Raw genomic sequence first — 18,208 nt, forward strand, 5'->3', positions numbered from 1 at the left:
GATTTTCTAGACTCCATTGTTTCATAAATGTGATTCTCCTTATTCATATACAGACTTCATATACCTATTTGTATATCCCATTGTCACAATGCTACTAGGAAACCCTCCTCCAAGAATCAGTTCAGATATCAGGAGGATCATCTAGCTTCCAAAACAACAAAAAGTGGGAGATTGGCACTTGTACCAAAATCACACTGAAATTAGGATTTATGGCTGTGAGTTGGGCCCATGTAAACTATCAAAATACCTCCGAATGAGGTTATTTTCTCTGGAGTACTACAAGCATATAATCAATTCAGATGAGGCAAATTTTCTCAAAGGCAAAAAGAAGTCCTGGCTCAAAATCAAAGATCAATTAGGCCCCTTTGTGTGTAATAACTGAGAAGTTGGAAAGGAAGCAAAGAAAATCCTTTAGAGATTAAATCTAAGATAGAGCTTCATATGGAGCTATGATCCCTTGGACTTCATCTACAATAAAAGAGAAAAAAATAGGATGGCTCGTTATATTGATCACACAATCCCTGAAATAGAAAAATATGCCACCGAATTGCAGTGGGTGGAAAAACATTTAGAAGACAGGGTTAGTACTCAAGTTGCTCTGGAAAACATACTAATTGATCTAGAGAAACAACTTGATGAAGGTTCTTTTGTGCAAGTACCAGGTGAATCATAGGCACAAGGAGAATCACAGGCACAAAGTGAATCACATGTAGAAGAAGAATCCTAGGTACAAGAAGAGTTAGAACAACTAGACCTATGAGAGGAGCTAACTCAAACATGTATACCAAAGCCCACAATGAGTGCTCCCCCAGTCTTGCAAACTCCTCTAAGTGAGGAGAAAAACCACAAAAGAAATAGGGAAGACGCCATTACGTCAGGAAAAGCAACATCACAGGCCTATGTAGAGACCAGCCTGGTTAAAAGACAAAGGATAAATCCATAGAAGAAATGAGAGGCTAAAATCCCAAAATTATTGGGGCCACTAGCACAGAAAGAGAAGCAAGCAGGCATGCCACTCCCTCTGGGGGAACACTAGAACTATCCACGTTACACACTCAAAATTTCAAAAGGCAATAGAGTGTTGAAGTGTCCTCATTTAGGACGCCAGTTTACCAAGACCAAGACTTCAGAGAAATATATAAGGACATAAAAGCCAGAAATGAGATGCTAAAAGCCCAAAATTATGCACAGTAATTAAAGATGGCCCCTACCAATCAAACAAGGCTTATGTCAGCCTATGATATTAAAGAAGGAAAAATGCAAATGACATTCATAAAGCCCACTACTCAGTAACTGAGAACAACAAAAAACTTCAAAAAGGTAGACTTCGAAGTATTGGCAAAGGACATTCATCCTATTGACGAGATTGAGCTGCACAAGTAGACAGGGGAGATGATTTACTCCACCTTGACAGGGAAGCCATCACAACCCACCAATTGTAAAACTCATTGAATAATGTATCAGCACATTTCCAGTTGGAAAAGGCCCCTTCATAGGCCAAAGATACTAGAATCAAGTCCTTAGAGTACTTAGTCATTGTGTTCGAACATGATCCCAAATATGTAAAGGCCACTAGAAAATTAGTAAGGAATAAGAATGATGATATAGTTTCTCTTAAGAAATAGCTCAAGATTTCGCAGTTGCATCACCCACAAACAACAGAAATCCTAGAAGCACAAAAAGGACATGAAGAGCTCATGGACTTGGTCCTAAATCTAAATGACCAACTGAAAGAGAGAGAGAAGGAGTTATACATTTTGATTTAGTCCAAACAAAGTGACCTAGCAAAAACTTCAACAAATTCCATTCCCACAATAACAACTATAGTTCCTTCTACATTGGTAGCATCTTTGGCACCAAAACCTCCACCTGCCACAACACTACCAATCGCAACTGAGTCTACAATAGTAGGCACATCTACAGAGAAAATAGAAGAGCTAGTGAAAGCCATGGAGGATATGTCAGTCCAGGAAATAGAGCTTAAAAGGCTAAAGGAGAAAGTGGCAAGCTTAGAAACTGACTGTAAGCTTGCCCAAATTTAGTAGAGAGAAGAAACACAGAAACCCTTAGGATGGGTGAGAAGATCAAAGTCTTATAGAAAGATTTGGCATTGTAGAAACCACTAGGACAAACCAAAGAAATGCTCTAGGTCAATATCATTGACTCTCTTAATGATATTTGGCCATCAATTCAAGTTATATTTGAGCAAACTAAATTGGTAAAGGTAGTGAATGAGGCTATCCAGAAAGTAAGGGAATAGTTGGGTGAGATGCCTGGGGATGCCAATCGACTCATCCACTTCCTGAATAGTAAGAACAGACATGATCTCAATGAGCTTGGTATATAGGATAGGATTGAAGCCATCTTGGAAGTCAAAAGGGTCTTTCCAAAAGAGACGTCATGGTTAACTTAGAAGAAAAATGCCATACCATGGAAGTGGCCATTGATAGGTTCATGGCCAAATTTCAAATTTTGAGAGATAAAGGCATTCCCAATCTTATGGTCATCCATGATAAACTCATGACCCAGTTGGACTACACTGACAGACTTAGGAAATTGGCTAAGGAACAAGCCAATACTTCAGGTATCAAAGCCTTGTCTACAGGGAAAGTACTATATGACACTTTTGAAAACTTGTTCTCTTTAGAGCATGAGGTGAAACATTTGTTTGTCACAAAAACCAATTTTTCTAAGTACACGGAACCAGAGGAAGTTTATAGAAGAATGTTGAAAGTAAAATTACAAGAGGAAGAATGGTGGGAAAAAATGACAGATTTACTATAAGTTTTACATCACAAAGTTACATTAGAAAGTTACTACAGTAAGTTTGAAGGCAACCAAATGAAACAATTAAAGGAAGATCAAAAGGGAAAAATAGTATCAATAAAAGGTCAAACTGAAGAAGATTATAGCGTAAAAAAACTAGCCAGTTTAAAGGGCTACAACTCAAATACAGAAGCTAGCACTACCATAATAAAAGGGACAGTGTGATGCAGTTTTCCATCTATCTCTATCTTCATGCTTGTAGATATTTTTATTTCCTAGATTAAATATCAAACATTTATTAGATATTTTTTAATTATTTTTGTATAAATACTTCATAATTCGAAGTATTTAGGGTGGATTCCAAGATATTTCTATACACTTCCTCTCTCAATTCTAAGTTCTATTGTATCAATGACTCGATTGGTTTGATGGTTAAAGGAATAAAGCTCAAATATTTTACATGATTCTTGTGTGAAGCGATATCCAAATATGTATTCTCTTTTGTTTACTATTATTTCGCTTATGTGTCTTGATAATCTTGCTTGTTTATCTAAAATCTAAATGTATAACATGGAATGATATTTTAGAAATTCCTTGAATGCACTTTGTCTTGACTGTTCACATTGCAAATTCTTTCTACTAAACTCTCTTAGTTAGGGAATTCTTAACCGCTCCCTAGCTTCCATAATTTCTTTCGCTGGTCTATATCAAAGGATTCTTCATTGCCCTTGTTCATGATCACCCTCTTTTCTTGATTCATATCCCTGTCCAAGGGTTCTTAGTTATCCTTTCACCCTGGTTAGAATCATTTCCCCCATTAGACCTAAAAATTTTCCTTTTGCTTTGCTAGCATGCCCTGTGAACATTCTTGTTAATGATCTGATCCAATTATGCTATCCTTTTATTTGACTCCATAGCCCAATGGTTTGAAGACCTAGCTCTATCCATATTTTCCTACAATTCCACCACTCAATCTAAAATCAAAACCTCATGAACACTAAAGAACTAGCCTAAAATCTAAGCCTAAGAGATTAGTTTGTGGTTGCCTCAAATTATTCCTTCTGTTGATAACTTCTAGGGAAACTTCTAAGTGATAACACAAGGTATCTATTGAAAATGATATTTTTGCCGCCGATGAACTATGGTGTGGCTTTCTAATTGTCAAAGGGTCAAAATAATCATTTCACCTGTCATTTAATTAGTCTTTTAAAAAAATTCTCATTGTTTTATCACATGTTATTTTCACCTTTGTCATTTGCAAAGTTTTCAGTTTGAGCATCGAACGGTTGCTTGTTTCAACTTTATTGACGAAGATATAAAATTCGATCCCAGTTTCTTATTTGTGTAATCACCGAATCATAGAAAAATTGGGGAGGAATGGAAAACTAACGAAAATGTACCCAAAGATCCTGACCTTCTAGAGATTTATCCATACATTCAACAATAACTGCAGTAGGCTGGGTGGCAATAATTTTTCCAGTGATCCACCAACTACCATGATGTCGTAGCTCAAGCATTCTCCCACGGGCTTTTGTTGGAAATATTACTGAGAGGGGGGTTGAATCAGTATTAGCAATTCAATAATATTTCATTTCCATAATCAGATTCAAGGCAATTAGAATGTATACGCAATTGTATTTAAGGCAACTAATGTATATCCTCTAAACTTATGATTCATTTAATTCATCATATGTTGATCTTTAAACAGTGCATCAAAACCATGTAAACAATAACTAGGTGCAGTAAAAATAGAACAGGAAATCACACACATGAAGACAAGATATAAGGTGGAAACCCAATGTGGGTGAAAGCAACCTGCTACAATCGTCTCTTTCTTCTTCTTAATAAGAAACTTCTTTTTACAATTTTTGTACTAGTGCAGTCTTATACCAGTACACAGGCTTCTACCTACAGAAGGCTACAACCTTCTCTCCTTCTCCATCTCCTCCTGGAAGGGAGCTACAACCCCCTAGCTCTTGTACTAGCTGATATGTTTACTAGAATGTAGGTGCCAGCCTACATAAGGCTACAACCTTCTATTTTCTTCTAGGGACCACGATTCATAAATTTTCAGACTGGGTCCATCAATAACATCATTCAAACATCAAGTATATCTGCATCAACCAATCTCCTTTCCACCAACCACACTGAACCAAACAATCACTTTTCAGAATGCTATGACCAAGATACAATAATCAGAATACAGTAACCAGAACATAGTAACCAGAACCCATAAGACTGCAACAGCAGACAGAAGTAGCTAAAACATATTTTATGAGGTATACACTACTTCCATGTGTTGAACCTATGTGCATATGCTCTATTCTCAAGGCGAACATGCGTACAGATCTGCAAATCAAATTTAAGATGTATATATTGTTTTGATATGCAGAGCCATCATGTATGCACGCCTTTTCTAAAGTGAACCTGCGTATAGATATGTAAATGATGATTTAAACTTTACAACAATTCCAAACTTCAGTTATACCAAGATCATCATATTTATAGACTACAACATGCGCAAAGTATTCAAATAATAGATCAAAACCACACAAAGATACTTTACTTCAAGCCTTAAGATCTTGACCCATCATTAGATCTTATCCTTCATCAAGTGCTAAGGTTCATCCTTGGTTCAGATCCAGCTATGCAACATAACCCAATACCCTATATACTAGTACCTTTGCCTAATGATCTTCTCCTCCTTTTATAGTCTTAGGCCTTACTCAATACCATGGACCAAATACCATGGACCAAAACTTAGTTTTCCAACATGTACGCGTCTTTCCTTTTGTGAAAGTGTGTGTGTACGTTATACGCTCCTTTTCGTCTGCTAACCCATGTGTACACACAGCTTGGTCAATGGGGAATCTACGTATACATCTCTTTCTTCATTCTATGTGTATGAACTGTGATCTATCATTTGAGTGATTTTCCATCTAGCAGAACACCTATATCATAATGCCAACAATACCCCCCTTTGGAGTTGATGGCAACCCCAAGTCACTCTCCCCTTTTGTCATCAAGGGCAAAGGGTTATGGCCCCCATGAGTTCATGTAGATTTCTCTGATATGCTGAAGTGTGCTAATTAAGCTCCATGCTCCCCCTGAATATATGCAAGTTCTACAAAAAGATGTTGTAAAAGAACATGACTCTATACATACATCATAAATGGCCTTCCTATCACTAATTACTCATACATACATCCGTCTCCCAACCAAGTGGGGATATACCAATTTTTACTCATCCACCTAACCAAGTGGGGATATACTAATTGTTTACACATTACATCATTCATTTGATGCATAGTGGGGTAAAAAAATAGGTCATTTCATGACCTTGACATTAAAAGATATACATGACATATATAACAAAGACCAAATATCTTAAGCAAGACCATGATAGTCATCAGCAACTATCATCAGCAACATCTATCAATCATCATCTAGACCAACAACCATGATCTCCCCTTGAACCTGTTCCACCTGAATAAAAAACAACTGTGAATTTGTACCAAGATCTTCTAAGATAATGCCAAAAATGAATTATTAGAAGTATATCATCCCCCAAAACCTATGGAAAATGATCACTGTCAGACCCATATCAGACTCCTTTTATCCTGAGTCTGGCCCACTACTTTTCTTCAAACCAGCATATACGTGACTGTATCCACAGAATCTAGCCTATGTATGTGGCTACGCTTGATGAAACTTGTGTATAACCAGTTTTCTCTAAAACATATAAGTTTTAACAATAGGATTATGCGTCAACTACTCCCAACTTCTATCTAAGATATTCAACTGTGTCTCTAGGTAGTGGTTTGGTGAATATATCAGCAACTTGTTCTTTGGAGGGAACATACTCTAATTTGACCTTTTGGTCAAGTGCTTGTTCATGTAGAAAATGATATTTGATGGGTATGTGCTTGGTCTTGGAATGCATGACTGGATTCTTTGAAATAATGATGGCACTTGTATTATCAGATAGAGAGGAGATGGGTGGAGTACATGTGATCTGAATTTCTTGCAATGATTACATCATCCAAAGGAGTTGTGTGCAGCAAGATGCAACAGTCACATATTATTCTTCAGCTGTAGACAATGCAATTGAACCTTGTTTCTTGCTAAACCAGGACACTAATCTAGAACCCATATAGAATGCACCACCACTAGTGATTTTTCTATCATAAATGCTTCCTGCCCAATCTGCATTTTTATATGCATGAAGTGTAAGATCTGTATCTCTAGGATACCATAAACCAAAATTATGTGTTCCTTGAAGATATTTGAAAATCCTTTTGACTGCCTGAAGGTGTGATTCATTTAGATTTTCTTGTAATCCTTCAATTATTCCCACTACATGCACAATGTCTTGTCAGGTACCTATTAGATAAAGCAGACTACCAATCATGGATCTGTAGGTTGGTTGATGTACTGATGTTGATTCATCATTTGAGCTGAGACTGAATTCTGTTACCATTGGGGTACATACTGATTTAGATTCTTCCATGCTGTATTTTTTCAAGATCTACTTGAGACATTTGGTTTGTGATAGAAAAATACCATATTTATTTTGTTGAACTTGTAGACCAAGAAAATTTGTAAGCTCACCAAGTAGGGACAATTCAAATTCTGTTTGGATTACCAAAGCAAGATTCCGACTAATGGCTTCTTCATTGCTACCAAAAATGATATCATCAACATACACAACAAGTATAATCATTTTTAAAAACCTTTTTGATGGATATATTTGTCAAGACGGTAATACCAGGCCCTTGGAGCTTGTTTTAGACCATAGAGAGCCTTTCTGAGTCTACATACAAGTTTTTCATCATTTCCAAGAATGAAGCCATCTAGTTGCTCAATATATACTTCTCCTTCTAAGTCTCCATTAAGAAAGGAAGATTTTACATCCATTTGTTGTACTTTGAGTTTCTGAAAACTAGAAAGAGCAAGGAACATTCTTATTGCTTCAAGTCTAGCAAGAGGTGAAAACGTTTCTTCAAAATCTATACCTTATTGTTGACCATATCCTTTTCAAACAAGTTTGGCCATGTTTCTAATAACTTCTCCATTTTCATTCAACTTGTTTTTGAATATCCATTTAGTTCCTATGATATTCTTATCATGAGGTCTAGGAACTAATTCCCAAGTATTATTCTTTTCAATTTGCTCGAGTTCTTAATTCATGGCCTTGATCCATCATTCATCATTGCATGTTTCATTTACATTTTGAAGTTTGGTGGACAAAAGAAATGCTATATAGCTTGAAGATTCTGTAATAGTTCTTCTTGTATGCACACCTGCCTCTTTCTGTCCCAAAATTTGAGTCCCTAGATGATTTTTCTGAACATACCTGGAGAGAGTCTTTTCTTCTACTGTTATATATTCTTCTGGTGCTTCATTGATTTCTTCTTTAGAATTGGTCTGATTTGATGTAGGAGAATAATCCTCATCTTCTTCACAATCTTTGGTTTTTACTTGCTTTGGATTTTTTCATGCTTCATCAACCACAACATCAATACTTTCAATAATTTTCTCAAGTCGTTTATTATAACATTTATATCCTTTACTTCAGAAGGAGTAAGCAAGGAGAATGCCATCATCTGCCCTAGGTTCAAACTTACCAAGTTTTTGATAAGTACTTTTGATGTAACATTTTCTTCTGAAAACTTTGTAGTATTTTACAAAAGGAGTATTACCATACCAAAGTTCATGTGGAGTTTTAGTGTTGTTTACCCGAACATTTTCTTGGTTGAGAATAGTGACAGCAGTGAATACAGCTTCACCCCAGAAGGTTGTAGGAGTTTTAGACTCAACTAGCATAGCACAAGCCATTTGTTGAATAGTTTCGTTCATCCTTTCTACCATTCCATTTTACTGAGGAGTCCTTGCAGTGGAGAATTTCCTTTTTATTCCTTGTTCTTCACAAAAGTCAAAGAACTCATTTGAGGTAAATTCCCCTCCTCAATCAGATCTGAGGCATTTGATTTTGCAATCTGATTCATTGTCAACCAAATATTTGAAGGCTTCGAATTTTTAAAATGCTTCATCATTATGCTTTAGAAGTCCTATCCAAGACATTCTAGAAAAATCATCAATGAACAATATAAAGTATTCTTCTCCACGAGCTTACTTTTTTTCTTGACGGTCCACATAAATCAGTATGAAGAAGTTCAAGAGGCTTACTAGCCGATCCTTCTTTTTTGGGGAAGTGCGCTCTGGCTTTCTTACCAAATTTACACAATTTTCATATTTTATTTTCTCAGATGCTGATATCAGGAAGAACATGAACAACCTGGAATCTGCATGCTTTTCTTATTTGAGAGAAGCTTAGATGCCCCAATCTTCTGTGTCATAGCTAGTGTTCATAATTTTTTCTTAGATAGCACGGTTGTTGTCCACCCTAGAGTATGTATAAGTTGTTTGGAATTATTATACCTTTGATCATGGTTTCTTCTATATCAAGCTCACGAACAACACATCCATTTGATCGGAATACTACTTCATTTCCTTAATCACACATTTGACTGACACTCAAGAGGTTATGCTTGAGACCATCGACATACATAACATTCCCAAATTTAACATTAAGAGAACAGAACCTTTACCCTTTATGACAGCAGGTGTGTCATTTCCAAATGAGTCCTTCTCTTCTTTTTCTAAGGCATTATATGACTGAAGTTTTTTTTGTCACCTGTCATGTGTTTCGAGCATCCACTATCGATGTGCCACTGATTTTCTTGTCCTTCTGCATACAAGGCTATACCACATCTTTCTATTTGCAGTTCTTTCTTTCTCCATATTTTGGGATTTAATGAAGTTTTATCCTTCTGAGATGTTTGCGAAATTTACTCCTGCATTCATATTCTTCATGACCAAAGTTTTTGCAGATAGAGCATTCTATTTCATTTTCAAGAAGAGAAAAGTGATTGTAAGTCTATTTCATGATCCCTATCACATTCATTTGATTTCGTGCTTCTCTAGTCATGATGGTTTTGTAAGGAACACATTGAGCAGCTTTGTGTCGAAAGTTATGACATGAAAAGAATTGGCCATTAAAGAAGTTCTTGCGATTATCGAATCTACTGACCTAATGATTGTAGTTTCTATTGATATTCATTCTTGAAACAGATTGAGTATGACCTACCTAAGGTTGGTTGTAGCTTCTGTTCATCGTTGAAGTAAATTGAGCCTAATTTACCTAGGGATCTGCTTTATACCTTTACTAATGATTGTCAAATTGTTCACTACTCTTTGCTGCATCAGAATAAATTTTAGTGGAGGTTGACGTCTTATGTGCTTGAGATGCTTCTTCAGTATATCCAAGACCTGTCTTTATCAGAGGAGAACACTACACTTTGATAATTTCATTTAATGCTTCTTATCCTTTAGCAAATCTAAGATTGATAGCCTTTTTTTTCTCAATATCCTTTCTTAGACCCACAATTTCACATTCTAGTTTTTCATTGTGTTTTTCTCTTTCAAAAAGTTGGAATGTCAGAGTATCTATAATCATATTCTTTTCTTCTAAATAGATTTTGAGTTTAGAGATTTCTTCATAAATGTCATCTTCATCTAAAGCATCCAAGAAAGCATCATCTTCAAAAGCCATCAGAAGTCTATAGTCACAACTATTTTCATCTTCATCACTAATTGATAAGCCATCGCTATCTTCATGTGTATAGTAGCTCTTCTTACTTACACTGTTTTGTATTCGATTTTGCTAGTTCCTTACCTTTATCAAGATTATCTTTCTGAGGACATTTGGCAGCATAATGACTGACTCTTCCATAAGAAAAACATTTCAAAGGTATTTTACCTGTAAATTTTCCAGAACCTCATTGAGGGTTCTTGACAAAGTTTCCTTCTTCCTCTCCTTTTGAAATATGTCCCGATTCATTGAGTTCTTCTCTTCCTAAATATTTAAATTCACTTTCTCTCATATCTAATGGACCTCCTTTTCTCATTTCGAAAGCAGTTAATATTCCATGCAATTGTGTCATAGTAATAGCCTGAAGATCCTGCTTTTCTCCTATGGCAGATACTTTTGATTCAAACTCAATAAACAAGGATCTTAAAACCTTTTCAGCTAAAGTAACTTCTTTTATCTCTTCACCCAAATTCTTCATGCAATTAAAAATCTAATCTATACATAAGAAGTAACTAGCTATACTTTCATCATTGTGCATTTTGAGAGTTTCATATTGAATTCTAAGCGTTTGCAGTTTTGCACATTTTACCTGATTGTCTCCTTCATAGCTTAGAACAATCTTGTCTGATATTTCTTTGGTGGATTTGAGCTACATAACTTTGACAAATTTTGACTGTGATAGACTCCCCAATAATGTAATGACAGCCTTGGCATTGGTTTCATATTGCTTTTTACCTGCCCCATCTGTAGGAATTATTGATGGAAATGTATATCCTCCTTCCACAATTTCACAGACATCTATTCCAAGAGATTGAAGATAGGCTGTGGTTCTTACCTTCCAATAAACAAAGTTTTTCCCATCAAAGATTGGTGGTCTAATGGATCCCTCTCTTTCGTCGTACTCATGATGATAAATCTTCCTTCAAGCAGTCAATCTTCTTCTGAAGCACCTGCTCTGATACTAATTGTTGGAAATAATACTTGGGGGCAGGGGGTGAATCATTATTAGCAAAACAATAATATTTCATTTCCATAATCAGATTCATATACGCTACTTCAGTTAATGGAACTTGCGTGTATAGACAACTGTATTTAAGGAAACTAGCGTATATCCTGCAGAATTATGATTCAATTAATTCATCATATGTTGATCGTTAAACAGTGCTCAGAACCATATAAACAGTAACCAAGTGCAGTAAAACTAGAACAGACAATCACACACATGAACAAAAGATATAAGGTGGAAACCCAATGTGGGTGAAAACCACCTGCTGCAATCGTCTCTTTCTTCTTTTTAATAAGAAACGTCTTTTTACAATTTTTCTACTGGTGCAATCTTATACCAGTATGCAGGCTTCTACTTGCAGAAGGCTACAACCTTCTCTCATTCTCCAGCTTCTCGTGGAAGGGAGCTACAACCCCCTAGCTCTTGTACTAGCTTATATGTTTACTAGTATGTAGGTGGCGGCCTACAGAAGGCTACAACCTTCTCTTTTCTTCTAGGGGCCACATTTCATAAATTTTCATAGTGGATACATAAATAACATCATTCAAACATCAAATATATCTACATCAACCAATCTCCTTTGCACCAACCACAACTGAGTAAATCAATCAATTTTCAGAATGCTATAACCGGGATACAATAATGAGAATACAGTAACCAAAACATAGTAATCAAAACCTAGAACACTACAAGAACAAACAAAAGTAGCTAAAACATATTTTATGAGGTATACGCTACTTCCCTGTGTTGAACCTGCATGCATATGCTCTTTTCTCAAGGCAAACCTATGTACATATCTGCAAATCAAATTTAAGATGTATAGGTTGTTTTGATATGTAGAACCAGTGTGTATACACGCATTTTCTAAAGTGAACTCGTGTACAGATCTATAGATGATGATTTAAAATTTGCACCAATTCCAAACTTCAGTTATACCCAAATCATCATATTTACAGACTACAACATGCACCAGTTATTCAGATAAAAGGTCAAAACCACACAAAGATACTTCACTTCAAGCCTTAATATCTTCACCCATCATTAGATCTTATCCTTCATCAAGCACTAAGGTTCATCCTTGGTTCAAATCCTGCTATGCACCATGACTCAATAACCTGTATACTAGATCTTGCACTTCATCAGATATTCAATACTTGAGTACCTTCGCCTAATGATCATCTCCTCCTTTTATAGTCTTAGGCCTTACTCAATACCATGGACCAAAACCACTTAGGACCAATACCTTGGACGAAATACTTGGGGTCAACACTTCGGATCAAATACCCTGGACCAATACCATGGATCAAAATACCATGGACTAAATACCATGGACGAAAACATAGTTTTCCAACATGTACACGCCTTCCCTTTTGTGAAATTTTGTGTGTACACTATACGCTCCTTTTGGTCTGCTAACCCATGTGTACATGCGACTTGGTCAATGGCGAACCTACATATACCTCTCTTTCTTCATTCTTTGATTCTGAACTATGATCTGTCATCTGAGTGAGTTGCCATCAAGGACAACACCTATCTCATAATGCCAACAATTTTATGGACAACGTGTGGAGGTAGGAGAAATTTCATTCTTGGTCGTAGAGGAACTGATTGCAAAAGTTACAACTTTGCTAATGAATGGGGAGAAGGTCTTCATAATCCATGTTCTAGCTAGGATATATGTCCCATTTTTCCTAAAGTTCGAATTGAAGGATATAAAATTGGAAGGCAAGGGTACAAAGATCATGGCTAGAGGATAAATGGCATGGGCTACTACACATTTCCCTCTCATAATTCACATGTGAAGGGAGTTTTAATTTGGTAAATCTTTACCATTTTCATTTCCTAGCTCATTTATCAGGTCAAGTAGGACATTTTTTTTTATTTAGTGGGGAGTCTTAAACACATGGTTTCTCATTTCAGGGCTAGGGAAAACATGTCTCCTCACTTTATTTACCACAAGGTTTTGATTAAATTGTTAATTGAGAACCACATCTCAAAAGTTGGTAGGACTTGGATCTATTTCTTGTTTTGGGGAGTGTTTCAACCTTAACCCCCTAAGGCTAAACAATGGAGACAAAAGGATACTAAGAAGGGTAAGGAAAATTAGATTGAAATCTCTACTCAGGGAACCCCTACTAAAGCCCAAAGCTGAAAAGAGAGAAGTTTTCCCTCATTCTCTAATCCTACTATCCCTAAGGTGTATGCCAAAGGAAGTGACAAATTGCAGAAAACCAAGCCTAATCTTGAAAACCCTCTTGCTAAAAATCTACCTCATTCGATGAATCCCCCTCATACTAAAGAACCACCCATTAACATTTCCTCTATAGATCCTCATCCACTAGAGTAGACGAAGGGAAAATAAATTGAAATCGAACCCTATGATGAATAAGAAACCTCTCTATTTCAAATTTTCAAGAGAGGGAAAAAACCTCACACCATGCCTTTAAATAAGTTTAGGTTGAAAATAAAATTAAAATAGAATCCTCACCTCGCCAAGGAAGTGATAGATGTGGACAATGTCCCATTAAAATACTTGATAATAAACAAAGGGAAAGTTGTAGGTTATAAAATATTAGAGGCCAAGGAGGCTAAAAAGAAGATCCATATGGAGACTAGAGAGAGTAAGATGAAGAGAATGGACAAGGTGGATATTCTTTTGGAAGCAGGAAACACCCTCAACAAGGAAGTTGATGGACATTTTTGGGTTTTTGATGAAATCAATACTACAGTGAGTTTTGGGTGATATATCATTGATCCCACACCCATCATTATTTATATAAAGATCATCATAGAGAAGAGCTGACATTTACCTTGTCAACGAATTTTTTCACAGAAGCATTGGAATCTCCATTGTAAAAAGAAATTGTTTTGAAAAGGCATAGACAGTTGGCTTATTAGCAAAATCATTGGTTGAAGAAGCTATAGGACTGACAATGGTGGTATCAGCGTATTGCAGTAGGGATGATTGAGAAGAAAACAACAAAATATAACCCGTTTTTTGAGGATGAAAAGGCCAATCTAGACCGAGGAGAACATAATCATGATACACTTTCTCACCCTTGATTTCAACATAATGTTCAACAAGTTATTATTACTTTTTGACATGTTCAAAATATATTTTCAATATGCACGTACCTAAGATATTTATTCTATTTTTGGATTATTGTAATTATTTTTGAGCTAAAACATATTTCAGTTATTGTATTATCTATATAATAAAATACAATAGAAGAAGAAAGGGTTGGGTTCTGTTTGAGATATATCATCGATTGTGTTTATTGAGCATATTTTAATGAAAAGTTTCTTCATGAGTAGTTTACATAAATTTTCATGTTATGATTCCCTATCTATATTTTATTCATTTCATACTTCCTCATGTCAGAAATATTGAGTATTATAAATTGGGATTCATGTGTTTATGCTCCTCTTTTCTTTATTCTCGGGCATTTAATAAATGTCAGCCACATAACCGTTGAACTAATATCCTTCATTTTTTTCCCAAATTCCTTAAAGTGTCAAAGCAATTATCACTACCCTGATTTTGTGTTTTTCTCATTGAAATTGTTTTTATATGTACGTGATTGGGTTAGATTGCGTGCCCAATGGTAGTATTTTTCACATATCCTAACCAAAATTATTTTTTTGATAAATCTGGCCATATGACTCAATTATAAATCTACTACTACAGTGACCCAGAGTAGTTGAATTTTCAGGGAGATATCTCTCTCTGAGTTGAAGGGTCAGCTTTCAACATCAAAGAGGTTAGATATTACCTTATAGGTTTTCCTACAGTCATATTTCCTCTAAGGGATAACAGATTCTTTAACTGAATAGTATTCGAGATATAAATCAAAGCCTTCATGAGAAACTGAAGGATCATACGATGCACCTCGGCATTCATGATTCCATACATCAACAAAGTCATCATCATCAGAATTACTATTTCTAAGGATATGGATTGATTGAAAGAATTGATTGTATTTGATCCACTACTGATATTAGTAGATTGAAATTCATCCAAGAATGGAAGTTCATGATCTTCACATGGAGGATTTTTGGAAAGAGAAGAAATATTGAAAGCATCTTCATCTTCATGTTCCCCTAGCTATGTAATTTGACTGCATTGTATCTAATCACAATTTGAACCAACAACTCGAAATTGAGAGAGTGTTAAAAGCTAGCTGGTGGAGAATTTTGATCGGGTGGATCATGGTACAAAGAGTCATTGCATGTAGATGATAGAGGATAATAGAAATCTAGAATATATTTAAGACTAGTGTTATGAATAGTAACATAATCTTATGGAATGGAGCAGTTAGTCATCACAATGGATTCATAAGACATTCTTGGATTTCCTCCATTGAATCTAAGTCATGAAAAGTGGAAGAAGAATGGGAAGATGGATTAGGAATTTTATTTCTACATTTCCTAAATTTATTATTATTTCACAGGGACAACCTCACTAGAACTGGAAAAGGAGGACACAGACCAAAAGAAGAAGTAAATTCCTCCTCTGTAAATAGAGGTGTCTCATGATTCACAAGAATTGGGGAAGTAGAAATATTCATGGGGTTCAGGTTTTCCATGTAAAGAGACATGAACCAAACATTGGAACTTTTGTTTAAGGAAATCCCAATCCACATATTCTTTAGGAAATTCATAACGAAGGTGAAGGAATTGATTACAGAAATACTGAAATGATTCCTCAGGCTTCATTCTTAACAAATTAATTATTTTATAAACATCTTGGTATTCATACCTATCAAATACTTGATAAAGGTCCTATAGGAAATGATAGAAGCAATGGATGGTGGTAGGTGGTAAGGTATGAAACCATTGATTAACATGACCTTCGAGGGCGAGGAAGAAAAGAGAACAAGCAAAATATTCATCATCTATTTCATAAGATTCACAAATTTTAAGCAAATAAAAAACGTACGAGGTTATGGATGTTTCATCTTCATCATCAAAAGATAACTGAGGCAATTGATAGAGAGGCTCATCAGGCATTGAAAACTGATACATGGATAAATTAGAGAAACACCCAGGGAGTAAGATTTTAGGATGAGACATTTGAGATAAGAGAGAGGTAATAGTACGACCTAACTATAGACACGCAACCATGTGTCGGGCGATATAAATGCAAGATTTACACCAACATTTAATTTGTCAATCGGGTAAGTAAACATAGAGGTGTAGCACAATATATGCCAGAATACAACCTCAGGGATTTGTTAAATAAAAACCAAGCTCTTGCAAGAATTTCAAAAGGAGCATCATTCAGGAAAAATAAACAAGACTCTTCAAAGCAAAGTAAACACACTACGAGAATCTACCTTTGGATCCTCTTCTAAGCTGAGGTGACTCCTACAGTTAGTCTTCCTCAATTTTCCAAGGGACAAAGGAATGTAGGCCCCATTCGAAAGAAAGTGATTCAATAAATAAGGAATGTAAAACCTCTGAAAAATTATTGTTATGTTGCAAGCATTGAATTAAACTAGAAATCACATGGCAACTTCATTCCAACTAATCTAAGGAAATAATCGAATGTTTTAAAAAGAATCAAGATAATAATGCATTGCTTCTCTTAAAGACAACTCAATACTTTAGTTTTAAGAGAAATATGCAACAACAACCAATATATAATTTGTGTTATTTACCCTGATCTTATTAATTACTTCCTTATAACATATGCAACATTTAATTATAATTAAGAATTCTGTGAACATTTTTCCAACAAGATTCACAATATTTTCTTATGTTGATCCAGGTATCTACTTGAAAAAGTGTAGGAATTTGTCTCATATAATATTCAAAGGAAATCATGAATACATGTTAAGTTAAGTTAACCAAAATTAGTTCTCAACAATTATTTCTCCATTGCGTTTCAAAAATAAGCTTTATTATGCAACAATGAGATCAGGGAAAATCTTGTAATAATGAATAAAAAATGTAGCTTAAAACCATACCTATTTACTCAGGTCCAACCTTGATAAAAATATATCCAAGAAATAAAAATTAATGTTAAACTTAAAAATCAAAACAACAGTAAAGAAATTATGGATTGAAGTTGAAAGTTAAATGGCTCAAAAGAAAATCTATAAAATGAAATTGTAGAATTATCTAAGATCACACTCACACCATGAAAACTAAAATGTAGCAAAGGAAAGTAAAGAGGTTTGGGGAAACAGACTGGGTGGTGGGACCAAACATCTAGTTCATTTCCCTTGCAATGATTAAGTCTCAGTATTTAGAAAAATATGGAGAAAAAAAATTACTTAGAAGTGATTTCAAAATAAACGCATTTCAGAGTAGCAACCACAATTAAGAATTTAATGCTAAAGAAATTAATTTGAGAAGTCTTGTTACAAATTCATAAAACAATTTTGTGTTGGTTGTAGTGGTCCCCTCGAGGGATCATCCCACTAGTGCATAACGCCTCCCTTCATTCACATCAAGATCAGTTCCCACCTCCTGCAAACAAATATTATTTGCATAATACAATATGCCATATACAAAAACCAGCCCTCACACACATGTAACTCCTTCCTTTTATAATGTTCTTTCACGATAATTTTGGCTCTACTCCTTAGAAAACAACATGGGGATTGAATCGCAGCTTATATTCGTCAACATGATATCAGTACAACCATTTACGCATTGAAGGAATGAAGATCTGGCATGAATTTCCCAAATCTGGTTGTTTTCCACAATTCTAGAAAAATGTATTTTTTTTAACAAAATGCCTCTAAAGAACTCTATGTATCTCCTTAACCATTAAT

This window comes from Pinus tabuliformis, chromosome X (genome assembly GCF_031772625.1).
Source record: "Pinus tabuliformis cultivar Carrire ecotype Pingquan chromosome X, CPIR1, whole genome shotgun sequence".
NCBI classification, from domain to species: Eukaryota; Viridiplantae; Streptophyta; class Pinopsida; order Pinales; family Pinaceae; genus Pinus; species Pinus tabuliformis.